The sequence below is a fragment of the Ambystoma mexicanum genome, chromosome 8 (genome assembly GCF_040938575.1).
Source record: "Ambystoma mexicanum isolate Mex_15411 chromosome 8, UKY_AmexF1_1, whole genome shotgun sequence".
NCBI lineage: Eukaryota > Metazoa > Chordata > Amphibia > Caudata > Ambystomatidae > Ambystoma > Ambystoma mexicanum.
Genome location: NC_090929.1, coordinates 204,631,875 through 204,657,445, shown reverse-complemented (window position 1 = coordinate 204,657,445; position 25,571 = coordinate 204,631,875).

Here is a 25,571-nt window from a genome sequence, read left to right as displayed (position 1 = left end):
GTTAAAGCCATAGTCATTATTTCATAAAACATGCATCATTGTGCACCATTCTCACTTCTTATCACCCCATTCACATTTCATAAGGGACAAAAGTCCTTGCTAATAGTTCCCCCTTCCTCCCATCAATGTCTAATGGCTCCCATTGTAATGCTCTGTGCCAGGGCAATGATGGTGCTGAGCAGGACCACTGTCCTTGGCACCCTCATTGTCCTGCCGGCTGAACACCTTTCCCATGTGGCACCCTCAGCTGGACACCTTTCCAGGTCTGCCGAATGGGATAGGTGCCCCACTGCCAAATGTCCTGATTGCGCTCTAAAAGAGCCACTGGGGGGTCAAGCTGGCTGCCCCTCATCTCCCTCTCTTGTTATGCCACTGCAAATAATACATCAAGTATAGATTGATGTTGTGCAGGTCAGTGCGCGCTCAAATAATAGATGTCCACCCAGCAAGGGAGGGTTACTGGCACCGACCCTATGAGCACGGGCCTCCGCCCCTTTATTATCTCACAGCCTTCCTCCCCACCCTCGCAGTGCCCCTATGAGCACGGGTCTCTGCCCCTTTATTATCTCACAGCCTTCCTCCCCACCCTCGCAGTGCCCCTATGAGCACGGTCTCCGCCCCTTTATTATCTCACAGCCTTCCTCCCCACCCTCGCAGTGCCCCTATGAGCACGGGTCTCTGCCCCTTTATTATCTCACAGCCTTCCTCCCCACCCTCGCAGTGCCCCTATGAGCACGGGTCTCTGCCCCTTTATTATCTCACAGCCTTCCTCCCCACCCTCGCAGTGCCCCTATGAGCACGGGTCTCTGCCCCTTTATTATCTCACAGCCTTGCTCCCCACCCTCGCAGTGCCCCTATGAGCACGGGTCTCTGCCCCTTTATTATCTCACAGCCTTGCTCCCCACCCTCGCAGTGCCCCTATGAGCACGGGTCTCTGCCCCTTTATTATCTCACAGCCTTCCTCCCCACCCTCGCAGTGCCCCTATGAGCACGGGTCTCTGCCCCTTTATTATCTCACAGCCTTCCTCCCCACCCTCGCAGTGCCCCTTCTAGTCTGGGGCTATGGAGTTGGAGGGTACTCAGAGCCTTATCTGTATCAGCAATTCAAACATGAGGGCTGCGGGACTTACTTTTGCAGTGTTTGACGGTATGTCTGGACGAACCGGTATACTTCCGGTAGCCATGGGACTCGTTGGTCCTTTGCTATCCACATAACTATTGTCAGCCAAGCCTTGAACCTTTCTGCATACCTACTGGCTGAGGGCCAGCATGGGGTGATCCTGTGGTGGTGTATGTTAAGGTTGTTGAGGAATCAGTGCAGCTCTTTCCCCTTGAACGGTGGCCCATTGTCGCATTTTATTTTGTTTGGGAGACCATATACTCTGCGAACATCTTCTCCAATGCTGTTATCACCGAATTTGTGTCAGTGTATTTCATTGGCTGAACTTCCGGATATCTGCTAAATTCATCCACCTCGACAAATGGGTAGGCTTCATTGGCAATGGTACAGAAGTCTATGCTTATCGCATCCCATCTCTGCTTGCTCCACGGGGATTGCGATTGGTTCAGGTGGTCTGTGATGGAGGGATGAGCATGTGCAGACGTGGCCCTGCTTGTATGTTTTGAAATGTGGTCAGTAGCATCACATTCACCATGGCTCCGGTGTCAATTACCGTTCGGGTTGGCGTGCCATCTACGAGCACTATGCATGTTGGCTGGGACTTATGTTTGGTGTTTCTCTTGCTTTTTGTTGGCTTAATTGCTCAGATCAGATGCATTCCCTCACTTAGTTTCCTGCAGCGCCCTGTCTGCCGCTCTGGAGATGGCTCTTCTCTGACTGTTCTTCATTGTCACTTTCACTGTCGCTGTGATCATGTTCGCGTCACACAGCCTTTGCTTTGCCTTTTCCTCTCTTCTGGTAGATTGTCCATGAGTTTGATCTGTGTCGTTCTCTGCAGAATTTGTAGATCATGCAGATGGAGGTGAAATGGTTTACTTTGCCACACTTGTGGCATGTCATCCCTAGGGCCGGGCATGGCTCTTCCTTCTGCCATGCTCGTCTGGACCATTTATGCAATTTCTGTGTGTGTTCTGTGCGTCTTGCTATGTTAGAGGGTCTGCCTCGAGTTTCTCATGTGTCAATGGCGACAATGCTTGCAGTGGGTTTCTCTGCATCAATCGGCATGTGGCTAATGTCTGCCTCCATGGCTGCCACCTGTGATTCCGTCCTTTCTCTCTGTCACCTTATCTCCAGGATTCAATCCAGGGGTAGGTTTCTCTCCGACAGTATGACCTCCTGAGCTTCTCGGACGAAATGTCATGTATAAGTTTTTGCCAGACTGCAAACTCCTCATCAGGGAATTCACACCCCATCGCCATCTCTCGCACTCTTGCATGGAAATCATCAATTTTTTTAGTGGGCCTTTGTCTCGCCATGCTTCACTGAAAGCGTTTGTAATCTGGATTTAACTGAAGCTTGAATTTATTGTTAAGGGCTGTATTGACTGCCTCATAGTCATCTTCCTGATCTTGATTGGGCAGGGCCAGTGTTCCTATGTTCAGCATAAGGAAAGTGTGTTTATCTTCTGCTGTTGTGACTTTTCTTGATCTAATGTGGAGCTCAAACTGCTGGAGCCACAGCTCCCAGAGGAGGACAGCACCTTCTGCATATGGGTCAAATGGCTTCATGAAGAAGCCTTGTGATGAGTCTTGCCACCTGGTTGCTTCCAGGCGCGGGCCTCGTCCTCCCGATGGCTCTCCCGCGAACCCATGGACTCCCACTCTGGCTGGTGTTGCTTCCTGGTCATCTGACATCTTCTTTTGCAATGTTGTATTCTACGGGATAACCCTGGGCCTGTTGACAGTGTTTGTTTGGTGGTTCAAACCCTCAAGCACACTTATGTCATGCTGCAGTTGGCTCCAACTGCGAGATCCCTTGCTCTGTTAACCGTGATGTGTTTATTTCTGTTTTCTTGGGGCTAGTGTGACTGCACCCACGTTAGCTGTTGCTCCAGGTGCTGGTGCAATTTTCGCTGTGATTTTTGCACCTTCTGCACCATTTTCAGATCAGTTAAGACATTGTTGTTTGTTGTCGGAGTCGCCAAGGATGTTTGGACCCTTCCTTGTGTTTGGATGTTATCCGACACCCAGTTGAATTCTTGACGTGTTTTTTTTCTTCTTTTCCCAGGGGCTTAGCCGCTCCGTGCTGCGTCGATGCATGAGACCACCTCCTCATCGCCAGTGTGATGTTGCATAGGCCACGGGCACAGCAGGGCCGTGAGCGCTCAAATAATAGGCGTCCATACTGTAAGGGAGGGTTACTGGCATTGGTGCCGTGTGCGCGAGTACCCAGCTCTTTATCATCTCACAGCATTCCTCCCCCACGCCATGACATCGGACGTAATGACGCTCCCAGTACCTTTTCTCTACATCAAGTCCAGGTCTGGAATAACTGTGGATTTAACTTTTCCGTTCAGTGACTTGCTGTGCTGCCGTGTCACAATCTATTATGCTGTAGCATATGCAATGTGGTCGCGGGCCTTGGTAGTATTGTGCCTCTCCAATCAGAGTGAACAAACTTCATACACACACAGTCTTCCAGGAGTATGGTAAATGCCCCACACAGGGAAGGCACCCCTGTGTGCAGAGCCGTCCTTAGGGGGGGCGAGCCAGGCGACTGCCCAGGGCGCCATGCCCCCCAGGGCGCCATGCCCCCCAGGGCCCAATAGCCCCTGACACGCCAGCTTGCAGGAGTCTTTCAAGGGCTCCCCCGAGCTGGAGTTGTGGGAGAAGGCGTGGCAGGCGGCCTTTTACTGTAAAATGTGCCCGCGGCGGCGGATGCGTTTAAATGCGCCCCTCCGCCACGGGCTATTTTCATAAGAAAAGGTGCCATTAGCCCGCCACCACGCCAGCTTGGGGGAGTCTTTCAAGGGGTCCCCTGAGCTGGCGGAGTGGCAGGCGCCTCATAGCCACTGAATGCACCCACAGCGGCGGGCTCATTCAATGACAATGGGGTGCTAACGTGCCCTATTTAGCCTAGGCGAGGAGTTTAAAAAAAAAAAAGTTGCCCATCCTGGTCCCGCCCCCTTCCGCCCCACCCCCTGTTAACCAGGGGCACGCGGTGGGCGAAGGGGGGTGCTATTTCGCCCAGGGTGCTGCTACCTTTAAGGCCTGCCCTGCCTGTGTGCAACCCTACAGTTTTGGCCCAGGGCTCCAGTGGTTTTTAATGGCTTGTATGGCCTGCACAGAGTTTCTGCGCACCAAATTTCTATACCCGCAATTGCCTTTCGCACGTTCGAAAATAGAAACTTTTGCACGCCCAAAAGTAGAACTTTTGCAACAGAACTTCAGCCTGAAAGTTTTATACGTCCAAGAAATTAGCACATACGCTTCAGATTTCCACACAGGTGAAAAGCGCGAAAATATGAATCTTCTGCAGAGTTTGCGACAGGGGAACATGGAGTAAATTCTGCTTATTCTGATATGATTGGTTATTTATAACACTCTTAACACCCAGAGCACCCAGGGATCGAACCTGTGTTGCTCCGTGTCGCCTTGCTGCTGAGCTATCCTCCCGAGCTATTGCTCCTCTAGCAAACATTTCACTAACCACTTGTCCCACTTCACACGGGAGCAACACATCTTTTAAGTCTGCTCTTTTCCAAAGGCTTAATAAAAGTGGAGCACAGTGGAAGTGTTTAACTGTGAACTTCTACAATCTGCATTGACTTTTTAGCCTCTCGTCAATAGGTAGAAAACACTCAAGTGCTTATCCAGTGCGTTATGTCCCCACGCCGACCTTGATAATGGTGGCCGGTCTAGGAAGACTGTCTGCCTAATCATGGCACACATGCATAGGAGAGCGTCCCTCTGCGAGTCCTCAGAATGACAAGCAGAGCTGATAAGTTATCTGCAGGGCCGCCCGCCTTCAGCACCGGAGGCTGAACTACTCGAGTGCTCGGTCACTGAAACAATGGCGCAGACTCGGCCTGCCTCGTCCCATGCTGCTCCGCGCGCTTGGGGAACTGCAGGGGGAAGTGGAACCTGTTTCCAGGCCTTGGTGATTTATGCCAGAATGGGTCGTCAGAGGAAGTCCAGACTGGCAGCCGCCGATGGCCACGTGCACTTGGGCCCCTCTGGACTATCTCTCTGGACCATTAATCAGGAGGGAAGGGGAGGAAATAGCACCCAGGGTAGTCATCTGGTTTCACTTAGGTGCCCCCCTCCCCCACCGCCCTCTGAAAGTAGGGAATCTGAGCCCTCCTGCACTTCGCTGCTCTGTTCCCCAGCATGTAAATGCAAATGTCTAAAAATGGACCATGGTCTAAGCCAGAGCCGCGGCACACATAAACATAGCGCATTCTTACAAAGCGCTTCATGCTGGATGTCAGCAGCTTCTAAGCACTGTAGTTACAGCTAATTATTATTGTCCGATTTAACGACAGGCAATCGATCTCAACTGAGGTTCGAACTTGCAAATTGCAGACTTGCCCCATGTCTGATGCATGCACTTAGCATTGATGCATTCTATTCATTAGGGTCTAGGGTGACCAGACGTCCCGGTATTTGGTGCACTGTCCCCCTTTTTTCAAGATTATGTTCCCATTGGAAACTGCAATGGTCCCATTTTTTGTAGTAGGTCTTCATAGCTGGCATGCAAGAAATGCACAATTTCACACAGAAGAGATGCTGCATTTTACAATTTAAGATAGTGTTAGTTTGTGATAAAGTAATTATAATATGTTTCTTTGAACAGTAACACTTAACCCCCCTTCTCCTCCGAACACAACTGTGAAGTATAGTGCCTTGACAGCCACTTTCAAGAGTTAGTCCTATCTTTATGTTAGTTGCCAGGTCCGGTTTTTAACTTTTTAAAACTGGTCACCCTATTAGGGTCAGAATAATAGCACAGGGACAATGCGTTTTCGAATCCTGGTCTCCAGTTTAGAAACCGGTTTATAAAAACAACAATTATTATGCAGATCTGGGCTATAGGTGACATTTTAAGCCAATTCTGGATTTTCCAAACAGACTACACTTCACATGCTGTGGCATATCGGCCCATATTTAGAAAAGGGATTGTGAAAGTACAAACCCCTGTGTGACGTCCCAGCACTGTTGCCGAGGTCGCGGCACAAAGAAAGGACGCACACACGGAGGCATAAAGGAAGCTTCTTTATTCTTCTACCAACTACGCAGTAACTGGCGCCCTATGCGCCTTTTCCCACAAACCCCCACTTCCCCGCTCCCACGTCACACTAACACTCCGCCTCCCCAACGGAGGGGGCCAAGTGCCTTTAACTCGTGGAGTGCTGGGTAACACTACCCCCGAACATTATATCCTGACATCAGCTCAACATTCCTCAACAAGTCTCATCGGTTTCTTGATCACTCGTCGGGGCCCCTCATTTTGAGCTGTCGCCTCTAGGACAAGTGGATTGTTCACTCCCTGGCTCGTCCCTCCCGGATCCCCGACCGGAGGGGTCCACAGGTCATCTCTCTGCATGCGAGGTTCTGGGGAAACAGACCTCCTCGGCTCTTCCGAGCCCTCTCTCTTGATATAGTGTCTAAATTGTTGACAGTTCCTGGTGACGGCTCTATTTTGATCTTCAGCCGTCACCATAGTACCTTTTACTGCGACTACCCTCATGGGACTTGGGGCAAATCGCGGATCTGTCTTCCTGGTTATTTGTTGTTGCACAAGGACGTCGTCTCCTACCTGGAAATCTTTTGTTTCAGCGTGGCGCCTCGCATCAGTGTCACGTCTTGCCTTCTCCTTTGCTTCAGCATCACGTTGGAGCGTCTCAGTGTCAAGCGGTTCTTCACTTGACGGGTTGCGTGGGATGCGGGTTCGCACCTCATAGCGAAACATTAGTTCAGCAGGAGTCTTGTTCGTTACTTCATGCGGGGTATTCCTGTAAGCTCTCAGGAGGCGGCACAGTGCTTGATGCGGGTGGACTGCCTCCACATTGGCTCTTTGTATCGCTTTCTTGATGGAGGCCATGAAACGTTCCGCCATCCCATTCGCTTGCGGGTGTCGAGGGGTTATCTTCATGTGCTTGAAACCCAAATGCATCGCTAGTTCTCCGAACTCGTGCCCGCAGAATGGTGGTCCATTGTCAGACTTGATGGTTTTGGGAACCCCCCACTCGCTGAATACTTCCTCTAGCACCTCTGCCACCTGGGGAAACGCTGTGGTGGAGACCGACTTGACTATGGGGAACCTTGAATGTTCATCTATTAGCAGCAGGAGGTAGTCGCCAGTTTCGGTCGGTCCGTAGAAGTCCACGGCTACTCGTTCCCAGGGGCGATCTGGTATCTGTGTGTGTTGCAGCGGGGGTGGACGTTCCATTGAGGCGGTGCACTGGCACGCGTGACAGTTTTTCACCCATTCATCGACCGCCACATCTAGGAAGGGAAACCAGACGTAGCATCTCAACTGTTTCTTGGTGTTCTCCGCCCCTCGGTGACCTTCGTGGGCCATGCGGACTACCTCGTTTCGTAGTGTGGCGGGAATAACAATCCTGCAGCCTCGTAGAAGAATGTTGTTGTCCTTCACAGCCAGTTCACCCTGCACTCTGGCCAGTCTCGCGATTTCCTGTTTGTTGACGCCCGGATGGGCTAGCATTGCCCTGTGGTGGTCTTTCCATTTGTTGGTTAAAGTCAAACTGATTGCAAGGGCTGTCGTCGGGTCAGCGGCAGATGCGGCGGCCACCCTTTCGAGGGACAACGCCGGTGGTAGCGATCGATCTGCTATATACTGCACATAGGCCACATCTCCTTTCCGCGTCAGCGGGGGCCCCACAGGGTGTCGTGACAGATAATCGGCTGGGTTTAGCTCACCTCCGGGGCGATGGATGATGTCGTAGTTGTACTCTTGAAGCCGGATGCCCCACCGCTCAATCCTTGGTGGCATCTTGGTGTGCGGGTTCCCGAACAGGGATAGGAGTGCCTGGTGGTCGGTAATCAGCGTGAACTTCTTCCCGATGAGGAAATTGTGGAAGTGTTCACATGCCCATACTGCGGCCAAACTCTCCTTCTCGGCTTGCGAATAAGCCAGCTCCGGCGTGGATAGCGCTCTGCTCGCATAAGCGACCACATGTCTCGGGTTGATGTCCGCCCCACTGGTTTGAGCTAATATGGCCCCGAGGCCGACTGGGCTTGCGTCCACCACCACCTCGGTGTGCCACGCGGGGTTGAAGTAGGCCAGGCGGTGAGCCTCCGTGAGGGCCTGCTTGATGGCAGTGAATGCCTGCTGGCATGCGGGAGTCCACTCGAACACTGTCTCCTTCTGCAGGAGCCTCCTCAACGGGTCGGTGAAGGAGGCAAAGTGGGGAATGTATCTCGCACAGTACCCCGCCATGCCAAGGAAGGAGCGGACGTCTGCAACCTGCAGCGGTTCGCCAAGGCCAGTGATTGTGGCAACTTTGTCGGGATCCGGCATCATCCCTTCCCCGGAGAAGATGTGGCCGAAAAATTTAAGTTTCGTCTTGCTGAATCTGCACTTGGAGATGTTGAGCGTGAGACCAGCAACTTGAAGGGCTTCACACGTGGCGTGCAGCGCTGTGTCGTAGGACTCCTTGGAGGCGCCGAACACAAGTATGTCGTCGCTGTAATTCAGAGCACCCTTAACGGGTCTGATAATTTGACGTATGGCTTCCTGAAAAATCTCCGCAGCGGACGAGATACCAAAATTCAGTCTGCGGTACCGGAATAGGCCATCATGTGTCGCAAATGTTGTGATGACTCGAGAGTCAGGGTGTAGCACCAGCTGATGATAGCCCTGAACCAGGTCGAGCTTGGAAAACATCTGGGCGTTGTTCAACTGCACGATCATGTCTTCTATGCACGGACCCGGGTGCCTCTCCCGCTGGATAGCCGTGTTGGCCACCCTCATGTCCACACATAGACGGATTTTTCCACCTTCTTTGGGTACGACCACCAGGGGGGAGACCCATGGGGTTGGGCCCGTTGCTGGCTCAATAATGCCGTCGGAGAGCAATTGCTGGAGAGCCTCGGACACTGCCTCTTGGAGGTGAAACCCGACCCGTCTGGGATGTTGCGGCACTGGGCGTACCAGCGGGTCGATGTGTAGCTTGATGGGAGGGGCTATGAGTTTTCCCAATCCGGTACACAGCTTTGGGAATCTTTCCATTATGTCGTCTTGTGTGATTAGGTTCTGGTTTCGAACGCATGCCATTGTGCTAATTAAGTCCTTCGGGTTGTCTGAAGTTGCAGTAATGGTATCACCTGCTTTCACGTGGATCTCGATCAGACCCAGGCGGGATGCTGTGTGGTAGCTGATAAGGCATCTACTCCTGGTGAGCGAGCGAATGACATGGATGGTGGTGTCCACCTGTCGTCCATTCAGGAGAAACCGTCGAGCGAATTGACCCACCGTCTGCAAAGGGGTAGCAGCGCCCCACTGGAAGATTCTTGAATGTGACGGGGCAAGCTGTGGTGGGTCTGACATCCTGCCGTAGTCCTGCTCGCCCATGATGTTCACAGTGGCGCCAGAGTCGATCATGAACTGGAATTGGTAATTTCCCATCTTGATCGGGATTTTTGGGGCTTCCCGCGCCTCTTCGTTATCAAGAATGAGATTGACAAACTCGTCCTGGTCATATGGATCATGCGGCGCATTGTAGGCCGCCTCTTGATCTTCATGATAGAATGCCTCAGGCCTTTGTTCCATGGTGGGGGTTTCGTATTCATCCACGAAATGCCTGGGCTGGTCCACCTGGTCTGGTTGCACGTAGTATCCCTGCATTTGGTACTCATCAATTGCTCTGACATATCGTCTCTGGTTTTGCCCTTGTTGGTACTGCCTCGGTTGATTGTATTGTGGGGGTGGCGGCCGAAACGGCGTTCTGGCGGGTGCTTGTGGACGCATCAGGGGAAATGGTATGCCCTCCCTACATACAGAGTGGAAGTGCCCCTCTCTTCCGCAGTTCGTGCACCGTTGGGATAATGCTGGGCACGACCCGGAGTGTGGGAAGGACATCCCGCACCGATAGCACTGTCTTTGCTGGCGCGGGGTTGGTGCCCCTGGTGCTCTATATTGTTGTGGTCCTCTGTCGCCTTGTCGAGGCGGCTGTATGGCGCCTATGAGTTCATTGGTGTCTTGTTTGGGGTTATTTGTGTTGCTCATGGATGAAGCTTGTGCATCAACTCTCTCGTGTATGCGAGCGAGTTCGCTCACTTCGGGGATGGTGAGAGGCTTTTTCAAAAGTTGTTTCTTGAGCGCAGGAGAGAGACAACCTTCTATCACTCTCAGCCGTATTGCTTCTTCCAGGGAGAAAGCGTCGAACTGGCAGTTAGCACCTTTCACTCTTAGGCGAGTTATGAACTCATCAACAGTCTCGTGTGGCAGCTGGGTGCATTTGTTGAATAGATATCTCTCATAGTCTCGGTTGACTTCGATGATGAGTAGCTTGTCCAGGGCCTTAATCAGGTTGGGGAAGGAGTCTTGTTCTGCCGTCGGGATTGTTTTTACTACCGTCTTGATTTCACCCCCCACGAGGTTGAGAAAAATGTCCCTGATGTTGGGGGAATCACCATCGCCGGACCCCCGCACAAAATGGTGGAAGTCTTCCATCCAGTCAGTCCACCTGGGTCCTTTCGTCGCTTGTGGCGTCATGGTGAATGGCGGGGGCAGCCTCAGCTGTATTGATTTTGCTGCGCGCACAGGCTGGGGGGACCCAGGATTGGATCCCTGGACGCTCATGTCGTCAGGAGATGAGACCTCTGCAATCTTCGGGCGGTGTGTGGTTATGGAGGCACTGGCGTGCACCCGCGCACTCACCCAAGCGTGCGAAGGCAGGTCCGGCTATGGACCATTAACGGTGAGAGGTGGCTCACAAACGTCGTCGCTGGCGTGTTCCGTGACAGGGGACTGGAGCAACCGCCTTATGAGAGGGCGGGTTTGCCGGCATGCGTGAACAGTAGGGACCGCCTGGAGTGGAGGATGCGGTTCACGCGCGTCGTTTTAAATAAACGAGAAAGAGAAAAAAACATTTTTTTTTTTTTTTCTTTTTTTTTTCAGCTGCAGCCTTGCATGCGGAGGAGGAGGAGGCGCGGCGGGTCAGCGGCCGCCCGCGCGAGCACTGGCGGGTTTCTGGGCCCAGCGCCACGGAAGGAGGAGCAGGAGGAGGAGGCTCCGCGTGATTCCCTGCACGCGAGCCGGGACGCGGCGGACTGCCGCTGGAGGACTCCGGTGTGCGAGGAACAGCCTCATCGCCAATGTTGCCGAGGTCGCGGCACAAAGAAAGGACGCACACACGGAGGCATAAAGGAAGCTTCTTTATTCTTCTACCAACTACGCAGTAACTGGCGCCCTACGTGCCTTTTCCCACAAACCCCCACTTCCCCGCTCCCACGTCACACTAACACTCCGCCTCCCCAACGGAGGGGGCCAAGTGCCTTTAACTCGTGGAGTGCTGGGTAACAAGCACCACTATGGCGCTGGGACGTCACACCCTGAAGATAAATCATTTTGCACAAGAAGGAAGAATGACTGCGGGTGCAATGCGAAACATGGGGCGACCTGGTAGCATTGATTACACATCAATTAGCAAGCAAGGCCACTGAGAGAAATAGAAAGGGGACATTCCCCCTGATGCTGTACAGAGGCCCTGTGACCCTTGGCTGACAGCAGATCTCGCCATGTGCCGGATTTCACGGCGCAATGTCCACTTTCTGTTTTGCCAGCCAGAGACAGCCATGCTCAAACTGTTCTGTCATCACAACAAAACGTCACCCTCTTTCGGTAACACCAGATAGGGTTATTGTTATGGCGAGCGAACAAAATAATAGAAACAACGAAAGATTATTATAAACCACATCCGGAAACTTATCATTGGATGTAAAATTTAAAATATATATATATATATATATATATCCATGACATCTCATGTAGAGATATCAGAGAAGTAAACATTATGAGGAATATGGTTATACGAGCAGCATAAAACCATTATAAAGACTGGAGGCCCGATTCTCAAAAATGAGCGCAAATGAAAAAAGCACTCATTGCAAAAAATGCGCAGGTCATCTTATTCGCAAAGGTAATTTAGGCATTTCAGGAGGGGCTGGACAGTTGCTAAAAGGTGCAATGTCCACCCCCGCTGCAAACCCAGACATTAATGAATGACTGGCTCCCAGCAACCATGCGGTTAAAGGGCCCGCCTCTGTGAAATGTTTAGAAGAAAAAGTATTTCCGTTGCTGTTTGAGGGATGGAAATGCTAGTCTGAGAGCCGCGGTTTATACCGCCATTGTCACACTACAAAATAAATTCGTGACTGGGTCAGAAATAACAGTGCTATAATTTGCGCCTCCCCCTGCGCCTGTTCCAAACAGTCACAGGGGGATGTCCCTAATTTCTGCGCATTTAAAAGCTGATTCCGTTTGTGCACTTGGAATGTGCTTTTAAATACGCAGAAACGTCCCCTTATTTGCGCCAATGCGCAAAGAGGGGGAAAGAGCATCTGAATGAGCTGATGCCCTTAGTAAATTGGGCGCATCTCTTCACTTGAGAATCGGGCCCATAAATTTAAAAAGTAAAGATGGGGTATTTCCTTGTCTAAAGTGCACAAACTTCAATAATATTATTAACACCAATTTCTTAGCACACCCCTGCACAGGTGTAATTATCGTCCTGAAAGACAGCACCACCGACATGTGACTAGGTCTAAGAATATTATAACATTTGTTGTATAAAGTAGTCATGTGGTCTATACTAAAGAGGACAAACAAAATGAAAAGGAAAGATGCATCTTACAAAATGTGAACTTCCAAATCGCTAAACTCAGCACTTAAAAAAATAATCTACCATCCTGGGACACTTGCTCCGCTCCAACCACCTCCTTGTCCCACCTCCTTGTCGCTGCAGAGTTCAAATTATGGCTAGAGGTTAACTTCATCCAGTCATCTATTGCATCTCGTGACACATGTCATGATGTATAGTTGAAACTCATTTCCAAAGTCACTTCCCACAACAAGGGACACTGCCTGGACACGGTCCTTCAACATGGAGGAGAAGAGGTGTAGGAATAGTAGGATAGTAGGAGGGAAACAGGAGTACCATGTGTAGTACAGAGTGTAGTATGAGAAGTAGTGGTAAGATCAAAGGGCGGAGGTGAGGTGTAGGAAGATTGTGTGACATCAGAGGGAGAAAAGGAGGGGTGGGGAGGAGACAAGATGGGGGGAGTATGTAGAGTAGAGAGAGTGTGGGCATGAAAGAACCAAACTGTGCCCCACTGAGAAAGTGCAAGGCACCATCCCAGCTCCATACGGAATGCTAAACTCTGGTTGGAGCAGGGACAGACGGGAAGTCCCTGAGGGAGGTAAGATAGCTTGCATTTAGACCGAACATCCTTAGTGAAAGAAGATCTAGACAGATGGGTCACCTGACTATAGATACCAATTTGGGGGTTAGGCATGCCTGCAAGGAGAGTTTTAAAGAGCAGTGACAGAGCTGGCGTTGAACCACATCTCAGTAAGAGCGAGGACGTTGAGGTCTGCGTCTTCAAAGAGGAGGGAGATGTCAGAGAAGTATTTGATGACAGAACACGCGTTCAAAGTAGCTAACAGAAGCTGATTACCATCTTTGAAGGTTTTCCATGGAGGAGTACAGGGGCGTCGGTGGTGGTGGAGAGGATAGAGATGGGGAAGGAGGAGTAGCAGGAGAAGGGAGGAAGTTAATGAGAGAGGGCAGGTGTCGGTCAAGAAGGAGAAGAGTAGGTTGAGAGCCTTGGGCCATTAATGATGCACCTAGAAGATGAGAAGAATGCCAAGAGTATTTCCCATCTAGTGCCACCATTAATGGGTTAAGACGAGAAAGGAAGAGAGTAGAGACTATGTGGGGAGTCCACAGGTCCGGGGAGGGACAAAAAAAAGAGGATGTTGGTAATAGTCTGCCTGGAAGTAGCACTGACGTAGGTGTCAGCAATAGGTAGGTCTGGATTAGAGGCCAGGCAAGCTGTTTTATAATTTTTACTTCCAGACTTGGTGAGGGAGGTAGGGTAGGTGATAGAGTAACAGTTAGAATAGATAGGGTAGAAAGAGAGTGCCACATGGATGGGGGGGAAGGAAGAGAAACACACGTGGGGGACTGCACAGTACACACATAATCTCCATTGGCAGCCTAGCAGCAACCAGACCAGGTGAAGGAGGTGCTTGGATAGGAATGAACAAGGTAGCAGAGTTTTAAGTACCCAGACTGGGTGAGCACTAAGATGCAGCAGTAACAGCCAGTACGCAGGTTTAAAAGCACATCTAGATTTAACTATCCAGCAAGCACTGAAATGCAGCAGAAACAGTCAGTGCGCATGTTTGAAAGCACATCTAGATTCAACTATCCAGCAAAGGACTAAAATGCAGCAGAAAACAGTCAGTGCGCAGTTTTAGAATACAACAATATTCAAGTTTCAGGCGATGCATAGATAGAGCAGACAGTAGGAGCATACAAGGCAATGAATTATGGCAATGTAGAATAAGGAGAAAGAATGGCAAAAGTTACTACTGGGAGTGATGTGCACAAGGATTGAGCGGGTGAGATAAATGGGTATTGGGCAGTGCCTGGGTCACATAAGGCAGCATTGAGCCAAGACAGATCACAAGTATGGGGGCGCAGCCACCAGTATGGACAACATCAGCATAAATAAAGGCAAGGAAAAGGCCTAACAGTTGAAAGCAAAGCTATAAAGAGGTACTCAATTGAGAAGTGCTCTGAGACATAGGCCTGGAAACTAAGTAAATCCAGGAGTGGGAACAAGGGAATTGGTTTGTAGCAGGATGGAGCGATGTGAAGAAACACTGCTAGGAAGAAACACAGCAGATTTGAGGTCCTAATGTCAAGACAAATGCAGTGGGTGGAGAACAGAGCATTACGGTGCAGCTAGATTCGTAAAAACACAGCGGAATCACACAGGCAGCATTTTAAGGTCAACAGAGTGATAAAGAGCACAGCAAGTTCAGAAGTCCAGAGGAAGATTTGAGGGGCAGAAGTTTGATGGAAACCATGCATACGCAAGAATAGCCCACCTTCATTCATGATAGTCTGTGGCGAACAGCCAGCATGGCACACAGGAGTGAGGCAAGATCATATGCAGTGCAGAGACGGTGTACACCAGGGGAGGAGAATCAGGCAATAGCAACAAGTGTGGGTTCAAGGTCGGTGGAGGTGCCGGATGGAAGGTAAAAGAGGCCATGGCACAATGGTAAGCAGAACTGATCTACAGGGGGGGCAGGTGGCCCGCCCAGGCCAGAGCAGGGCCAAACAGGGGCCTTAGTGGTGGGCCTTTGTCGGGGGGCCGGTTCAATCTGCCAGCTCCCTGATTGGTTTTAAGTGGTCCAGGCTGGTTAATCGCAGTTAGTGTAGGGCAGGCTGGCAAGGCACTTGTGTGTTGAGGATGGTGTCGGCCATTTTGCAGATGTTGGACCACACAAGATTCAGCAGCCCAACTGGGCTAATGTGACGGTAATCGGTCACAGTGAGGCAGAAGTGAACCATGTGTCCATAACACATGTGAATATAGCAGCAGGCCCCACGGGGCTATTTAAAAATTAATGTTCCAAAAAAAAGTTAAAGATCACAATTTAAAATCAACCCTAGCCCATCTGGGCTTAACTGCATTGCAGTGTTGCTGCAATCATCATTAATGAAGCACCCTGACCATGAGGCTTGCTGGAATTGCTGCACGCTCCCTCAGTGCCAGAGAAAAATTGGGAAACCAATAAAAGTTAAACTTACCTGCAAACAACCCTTCTCATGTTACACACGTACCCTTTGGAACTCAAACCCATTCTTGGCTCGGAAAACCCCCACAATTCTCCAATTTCGCAAATCCCTCAAAACTTAGCTTTTTAAACAACACCTGACCATGGACTAATCCCAATGTATGTAAAGACTGACGCACAGACTGTAAATCACAGTACCGTGCTACTGTTAAAAAATACCTGCCCTTACGCTGGCTACTTTTAGTGCTACTTTGCACAAAAAAAAATTACAAATACATTGGTACAGTGAAAAACACTCTTTTCACTTAACGTATTTGATGTTGCCTCCGCGACTGTGCCAGTGATAGGTGAGAAAGAGAGCTTCCGGGCTTCAGCACCAAATGTTACTATCGTCCGTCCTGCTCCTTCCTGCAATCGCCCTGCTTCACTGCACACTCAGCAACACTCCGAAATGGACACACGGGAGACCAGAGGTAGAAGGGTATTTGCATACAATGAAAGCACATATCCAAATTGCCTGGGTGGACTGCTCTGCTCCCCCAGGCCGGCAACATCCTTATATACAGTTTAGGTGGCTATCCCAGTCCTAAACAACATTACTCATGTCAAAGGGGATGCCTGTGGCCTGCATCCAGGCCCATGTATGGAGGGTAGCAATCAGAACCCAAGCGATAAAAGTGTTCAAGTTCTTATAATGGACTGTTTCCTGAGCACAGGGCAATGTGGCCATGGGTTCTGGTTCCAGCTTGTTAGGCACTGTTCGGTCTGTGTACATTCTCTCAGAAATGATTTTCCATCCCTGGAGGCATGACGGTCACGCATTCCACAGCCACAGGGACCTTGCCGGTGCCAGATCCCATCTCCTCCTGCACAGGGGCCTCAGAGAAAATAGAAAAGACACATAATTAGATCACTTAACAGGGTCCACACTTTAAACAATAAATATGGGGGACAATTCAAATATGTATCTCCATTAAGCACATTTAGACTATGGCTCATGTGACAAGGTAGGCTCTAGAGGATGAAACTGGTCTTTCCCTGGGGGTCAAGGATTGCCACCCTCTCTGTGATGCAGGTTCTGGAGGTGGTGTATGGTGGCTGCCCTATGCTTCACAGAAATCAATAGCCTCATGTGTTTGGCCAGTTAATCTAAAGGCCAGCCTAACCCTTCCCCAGCCTCTATAGGCTAATGTTGGCCAGCTTACCTCATTTTCCCACATTTTCCCTCAGACAGTACTGGGACGAGGAAGAGGAGACTGAGAGGAATGAACACTAAAAACCCATTTCACCAGTCTAGTATTGGGATGAGGAAGAAGCCTGCAGAGTATTGTGATGGTCAGGTATGTCCCTTTAATTATAGTCTAATTATAGTCAGGCAAGCCCTATTGAGAATCCACACCTGCAACCTGTCAAGTGGTTGCAGGTGTACAAATGGAGAAGCAGAGAACAGCAGAAAGAGCAACAGGGAGGCGTGTGTGTGAGAGACCAGCAGGGGACCCTTTTTGAGAGGAGGCAGCCGTGGTGGGACCTGGGAAGGAGCCAGGATGCCAGCCGGCATCCCAGAGGACCTGTGGAGCCCAGGACGAGAGCAACAGTTAGGCTATCACAGACTTGGGAGCCTCTGTGTGTGATTACGAGCAGCTGGAGCTGCGAGCGAGCAGGACAGGAGAGGATGCCGGTCGCGACCCTGCAGAGGCAGCAGAGTTGCTGGCATGTGCAAGACTGCACCCAACATGGGGGCGGAGCGCGCAGAGATTGGCCTGCCTCCTGGAGAAACCGAAGTAAGCAGCAGGAGCCACCAGGGAGGAATGCTGAAGGCCGGTGAGTGTCGGGGAAAGTAACTGAAAGCCGGGGTGCTCCTAGCGGGCTGTGCACAGGTAACAAAGTATCGAATTGAATGAAAAACATAAACCAAGACGAATTCCGCATATTAAATACAGAACTAAATGAAAACTCGAAAACAAAGCTGAATTATGCATATTGAATACCAAACCGAATGAAAATTTGAGATTAAGCATATTGAATACTGAGTTCAATACAACTTTATGAGCAAAGCAAATACCAGAGGACAGCCAAAGGGAAAGTGCCCACATTGAAGCAACATAGGGAAAAGTGTGCAAGTATTAAAGGGGCATGAACAAGACCACCAGAAAGTGAATTTTATGAATGGATGCAGTGCGGCAAGGCCAAAGACTGGCAGGACGTTTGTGACAAGTTGTGGCAAAGCCAGAAGAGTGTTGGCAAATCCAGTGTGGGCTGAAGAGCCTAGGGATCCTGGCTGCGTGACCTGTGGTGGGTGGACCGTGTGGTCTAATTACTGCGCCTAGACCAGTAAGCCCTAAATTGTGAAAACCAAAGACAGTGTGAAACAAGCCAAGTAGAATCACTGTAAGCAAAATAGTGTTGCAATAAAGAAGGAGGGTCACGGGGAACGTAGAGGTGTGTTGAATTTTTGAAAAAGACTAAAGCAAGTACAAGTGGCTGAATTAAAGTCTTGGAAAAGGGAACCCTGAGACTTGAGGAACTGCAAATGTTATCTTGAGAATGAAGCCTCAAGACCCTTTTCATCTGAACTGTGTTGCATTGAACTTGGGGAAGGAAACCCTGAGAATTGTGTGGAACTATATTGCCTTGAACTTGAGAAAGGTAATCTTGAAACTTTGATGGAACTTTCTTGAACTTAGGAAAGGGGAGCTGAAAAGGAAGCTAGGAGCTGGAAGAAGCTCAGGACTTTGTGTTAATCATCATTTCCTTTACGATTGACATTGTTACACATTGTTTAGCTTTAGTTGTGAGGGCAGGGGAGGTTTTGAACACAGATGTAATTTTAAGTTAAACTCTTTTACTCAGACATTCCTCAGTTTTGTTCAGGTAGGGAAATCCCACCTTAGCAAAGGGTAAGTTAGGCCTTCTAACATCCTGACATTTGAGTTAATACATTATTTCTGTTTGATAAGGTGAGCGAGTAAAACCGACTTACGGTGCGCTCTAGTCCTGGCAGGTGTCTCAGTGTGAAGAGCAACTAGAACCTTGAGGTTCTACTCTCAACTTCAGAAAAATGCTAAGCAATGATAGGTTGGTTCTGGTTGTTCGCGCTAGCCTCAGTGCTAATTAGGATAACAATAATCATATATTTTGGTCCACACAAAGCTTGATTTATTATTTTACACTTGTCGGAACGCTTCACCCAACACTTGTTTTGACACTAGGTTTTTGTCAAGGCTGATAATTAGACAGTAATCAGATAAAACAATCTGTTACCTTTCCTCCATACTCTATAAATTGCATAGTCTAAATGTACTCTCTGGTCAGTGCAAAACAGTAACAATACATTAAAAAAACATAATCATTTAAAAATAAATCGATTTTGATAAAAGCTTGAGCCGGAGACATATTAGTTAATTAATAAAACCCAATTTAGCTCATGTACTTATTTGGGTAAAATATCAATATTCTTTAAAAATCTAATCACGTCTAACGTTAAAGTGATCTGTTCATCACTAAATATAATCACCCATACTTTCTCTTCTGTTAAAATCGTATCATTATTAAAGTGCTTAGCCAGATAAATATTTCTTTTGGCTACTAATTCGGGACAAGAAACTAATATGTGTCTCAGAGTTTTTAACTCCGTCAAACTACTACAAAAACGTCAATTCCTTTGAGAAATTGCACAATTAGCTCTCAAAATGTAGTCGCAAATACCAGTTCCAATATCTGTGGCAAGGGAATTTCATTAAATACATGGGGATAGAATTCAGAGCCTTAATGTCCCACTGAACATTTCTAAAAATCTTATATTTTTGACACTCCAAGCGAGTCTGGATCCAGTTATAATACCACAATTTGCATTTTGCTCTGTCAGGTGTTAACTTAAGTGTATCCATAGAGAATCCCTACCGCCTCCGTCATCCGCTAACAATCCTCTCTCCAGTTAGCAACCAAACGCTCTGACTCAGTCATAAAGAGGGCTCCTAAAGTTGACAAAATCCTATTAGCATGACTCAAAAACATTTCCTCAAAATAGTCAACAACAGCCACCTTACCATTATGGCCAATGACAGAAGATCCAGCTTGTATCAAATAATTTTAGTAGGGACGCCTTGTGGAGGGCAAGTACCTTTTTCCAGTAGAGCCCTTTAGAAGCCTTGTCCAGTTATATCTTTTAGCATTAATTTGGTTTCTGCGCCAAATATCAGCGTCAGGACCACCTTTTGTTTGTAGTAAATAATAATGGGTAGGCACCAAAACTTTCTGTATCTCCCATGTATGATTTGTCCCTGGGCGGCCACAGTCTTTACCTTCACTCTCAACTCCTCAATATATGTAGTTTCCCTAATATTATCATTGGTACAGACCACCAGGTATCTATACTCGTCATAATATTCAATTTATTTACGTTTGCTGTAAGGCCATGTTTCACTGTGTAAAATTCAAACATTGTGAGTTGGCATTGGAGTCCCACCGGGGTCTTGTCCAATAAGACTAAATCATCAGTGTATAAAAGGCATGCCAATGAAAGGCCCCCCAATCTCAGAAAAAATGAGTACACCTGTCTGAGGCAGTCACCTAAATCAGCAATACAGAGATTAAGTAAAGCAGGGGCCAAAATGCATCCCGGCTTTAGTCCTTGTAATGCTAGTGTGTAAAATGTGAGCCAGAATAACATGGCACCGATGCACAGCCATTTTGAATACTCATCTACCATTGCAGTAATATAGTCTGCGCTTCCGCTGGCCTCACAGAATGAACAAGTAGAAGGGAAAACAGAGCAAGGTCACAGATATTTTGCAAGCGGACTGACTACAGAGTATAGTTATACAGAAGGGAGTTGGAGCGTGCTGCAGCTGCACGATAAGGCGTCTGGGAATGCATGCAAGTCGAGAAGCGCTGTGTTTTTCCCACTTTCAACTGGATTTTTCCACCCTTTGTCTCTTCGACTTGTGAACTGCCTTTCAGCCTAGGGCAGAACGCAATTTGGAAGAGGTGGGGTGCCTCATAAAGGAGAGGGTATCACGGAAAGGTGGTTGTTGGATGTTGAACCCCAGGTGTTGCAGTCTCGCTGATAGGGAGGTCACTCCGCTTCAAACCATGTTGACCATAGCGATCACTTTGCCTACCTGCTGAGGGAATGAGCAGTCTTGTTCGGTGGCCAAGATGAAGTTTTCCTCTGCTTCCTGGATCACAGTGATGACATTTATATTCTATTCTATTTATCCGCATATACATGTTTGTATGTATTTTTTATAACCTTATATGGTGTGTATGTATCTCTTCTGCTAGTCTGAGTCCAATTATTTATTATTGCGAGAAGGTGCTGGGGAGACGTAAATGTTGGTGTTCTTCCCTTATAGCCAAATAGACGCAATACAGTCCTCTAGAAGTGGGAATAGATCTTGACAAAATACCTTACTGGTTCAACCTCACCTGTATTGAGGTTTCAGTATACAATGCCTGTATCATGGCTAGAAGATTTAAAGGGCAACCCTAGTTATACAACTTGGTAAAAAGCAGAGCTTGGTCTACTGAATCAAATGCCACCTTGAAATCTATAAAATGCTAAATAGACCGGTTAACATGAATTTAAAACTTTTTTCTTTATCAATGAGAGGGCCATCAAATTAATAGAGGTTCCTAAGCCTGCCACAAAACCCGAATGATTAGAGTCAAAACCCTTGACCTCCTTGACCCACTCGAGCAGATCTTTCAGAACTAGTCTGGCAAAGATCTTGGCCGGGGGATATCAGGCGGTAACTCTGTGGATCCTCTCTCTGACATTTTTTTTAAAATTTGGGACAATTATTGATCTTTTCCAAGAAGATGCCATCAAATTAGTTATACAAGAATCTTAGAAAACATAGTCATCAGAAATTCCACCCAGGCCTCTGGATGGGACTTCAACATTGCATTAGATAGCCCATTGGGACCCAGGGCTCTGGAATTACTGGACTTCTTAATATAATACAAAAAATCATGCCGGTCAAAAGATAACTCCCAAGTACAGGGCTCCAACCAAAAATTAATTTCACCCAGAGATGCTACCACACCAAAGATATTAGAAAAATAGGAAGCCCAGCTTGGCCCGGGAACCTCTACACCAATTGCTATACTTCAGTTTTGGTGACTTAAGTTCAGATGAAATCGATGGGCTATTTCTTGCCTATAACGCCCTTATTTCAGATCTCAATTTACTTTTCTTAGATTGCATTTCAGCATCAAAAACGTGCTTATAAGAATTTACATTTCGGGCAAATGGGACAGTCTTCACAGAAAAAAGATTAAGACAAGAAGTATAGTCTACATCGTCCATGCGCCACCCCCGTTGAATTGATAAATATCTGTTTTTCAACCACGAGTGCAAGGCAGATAATGACCCCTGGAACCATTTAAAATGATTTCTCCCTGACGATTTGAAGTGGAACCAGGTCAGCCCATGTTACCACTAGCAAATTGTAATCACTGTTTATATTGGGGGTTATGGAGAATTCTTCAACCCTTTTCAGAGACAAAGAAATAGTCAATAATGGAAGACCCGGCTGCACCCTGCCATGTAGGGTGTGGCTGGATATCTCCTTTAATATTTCAATTCATCCCTTAAAAGCCTCTATCATCCATTAAGGCCAGCCATCACTTAGCTCTTGGATGTAAGTTACGCAGGCCCTCCGGGATACATTTTATGTTGAAATCCCCTGCCATTATCCCTGCAAAGACATCCAAATCCGCATTGCATACATTCATTAATTTTATAAACGCCTCAAACAAGTTGTCATCACTATGCCCATGGGATTACAAATAAACATTTAACAACGCATAGTACCCTTGGTCCATACCCTGTTTGTCAGAGCGGAACAAGTTTGACAATTGAAGAAAAGGATTCTGGGCAAACCAAGGTCTCAAACTTAAACCTCTTCCATTCCTGCATGCCGTCAGCAAATCCTAAAATGGTCGACCATAGACCCCTTTTGAGGCCGGATTAAGAATGAGTACCCATCCAAACTGGGGTCTCCCTCAACCAGGTCTCCTCCAAAAACACTATGGGCCTCATTACGACCCTGGCGCTAAGTGAAAAACGATGGCGGTAAATGGTTACCGCCATCGTTTTCCGCCAGGTCCGATCATGACCCGTGACCGTTAACTACGATGCCATTAGCGGCATCGTAGTTAACGCTACCGCTAACTGCGCTAAGGGTGTGCGCATGCGGCCGGCCACACCGTACTTAGCGCCATGGCGGAAAGGTACGCAAATGCTGACCCAAGCGGACATGCACCTAACGCCATCACCCAGCCCGTTAAGTACCTTACCGCCATGGTGCTAAGTACGCCATCGCGAACCAACCGTAAAGGGCCATGTAAAGTGAATGCAGCTGCCACAGGTGCACAGAAACAGCACAGGTGAAGGCAATACAGACTCAGGAAGTACAAAAAGAGCACACCCCACCCCTTCCCACACCCAGTCACACTCCACAATGATACCAATACGACTAGCAATGTTGGGGCTGGAGAACCTGATAGCAATGCAAGTGCTACTACAACAACAACAACAACAACAACAACAACAACAGGCTGCACAGAGGAGACGCAGGAGAAGAAGGAGGGCAAGGCAGGCCCAGCAAGCCCCACCAGCACAGCCAGTGCCACCACGCAGGCAGCCCCCAATCCCACGCATCAGAGCCAATCCATTCAACCTCACTGCTGAGCAGATCCACACCCTGTACCGTATGGACCGGGACACCATCACCGCCATCGTACACATGATACACAACGACATCGTCAGCATGATAGAAACTCGAACCGCCATCCCACCCCTACTGAAGGTAGTGTCTGTACTCCACTTCCTGGCCACAGGCACCTACCAGCACACAGTGGGGCACTTGCATGGCATTTCACAACCATTATTCTCACGAAGCCTCATCCAAGTGCTCGATGCCCTCCTCAAGCACACAGACGACCACATCTCATTACCACGGACTGCCCAGGACATTGCAAACACCAAAGTGGGTTTCCATGCACTAGCCGGCATACCCGGTTGCATTGGTGCCATCGACTGCACCCATGTGGAATTGGTGGTTCCACGTGCCATGGAGGTACCGTACCGCAACCGGAAACAGTTCCACTCAATCAACGTGCAAATGGTCTGTGACTCCAACAAGATCATCACACATTGTTGTGCCCGATTCCCCGGATCAACCCATGATTCTATGGTCCTGAGGAACTCCACAATACCACGCTACATGGAGCGACATGCAGGCCCAAGATCCTGGCTACTCGGTGAGTCCAATGTCATGGAAGTGGGCAGGTGAATGACGTACCGATGCATACTCCACCTGGTTGAAGGGGGGGGGGGAATGATGCATACTCCACCTGGCTGAAGGGGGGGGAATGATGCATACTCAACCTGGCTGAAGGGGGGGGGGGATGATGCATACTCCACCTGGCTGAAGGGGGGGGGGAATGATGCATACTCCACCTGGCTGAAGGGGGGGGGGAATGATGCATACTCCACCTGGCTGAAGGGGGGGGGAATGATGCATACTCCACCTGGCTGTGAGCAACACAGAGAACGGAGACAGAGGATGGGCACTCACAATGCACTCAACCCCTCTGCATACATTGGGTGATGGCATGCAAAACAGGCCAGGGGAGCCATGAGCATATACTGGTTGCATTGTGTGAATCAATTAGTGCATGTAGAAGTGAGCCGAAGTAACAGTTGGATGCAGGCCATGGTGGCACATCATGTTCTTGATCAGACGACATGACTGACACATGCATTCTCGCCTACATACAGGTGATGCAGGCTATCCCCTGAAGAGCTGGCTCCTTACACCAGTCCGGAACCCGCAGAACCAGCACGACGAGGACTTCAACCGTGCACATACACGTACTTGTGTGGTCATAGAGCAAACATTCGGCCTATTGAAGGCACGGTTCCGAAGCCTCAGCAGGTCTGGAGGGGCACTCCTGTACCACCATGAGAAGGTGGCAAAGATCGTAATGGCATGTGTCATGCTACACAATATGTACGTCAGACGGAATGTGCCCCTGCCCCCTGACGCAGGACTGCAACCACCTGACGATGAGGATGAGGAGGGTGCAGATGGGGCACCACCCCATGGAGGAGGCGACGCACAGGAGGGGCGTGCAATGCGCCAACGTATCATCGACCACTGCTTCTAGCACACACGGCTGGTGTGAATCACATGGAGACTGCACTTGGGGCACTGTGTGTCTCTGGGACATGCACACTGTGGACTGTACACCAATAAAGCACACATATGCAATGAAAATGTCCACACATTTCATTTTGTGAAAGAAAAATGTGTATTGAAACAATGAAACGTCGTGACACACCCCCTCCCGCCTCCCCCCTGAACACCCCAACACACCCCCTCCCCCTGAACACCCCAACACACCCCCTCCCCCCTCCCCCCTGAACACCCCAACACACCCCCTTCCCCCTCCCCCCTGAACACCCAAACACACCCCCTCCCCCCTCCACCCTGGAATCCCTACGAAGGTGCGGTAGTGTCTGTGCAGCAGGGTGTGCAGTAGTCCTGCTCGACTGTCAAGCCACTAATGTGATTCCCCTCCCCTGGCCCCCGGGGCACCCCTGCCCGTGCTGCGTAGATTGCGCCCTGATCTGCGGATGGGGCTGCTCTGTGCCGAGCTGGCTGATGAGGATGGTCCGGCCTGCACATCTGGACGCATGTCCCTGATGGTCTGGACAAGTTCTGTGAGGACATTGCGCACAGCCGCGAGTTCCGTGCATATGTCCTTTGTGGACGACTCTATGGCAGCTGTGACTCGGTCTGCCAAACTCTCCATGCCATCC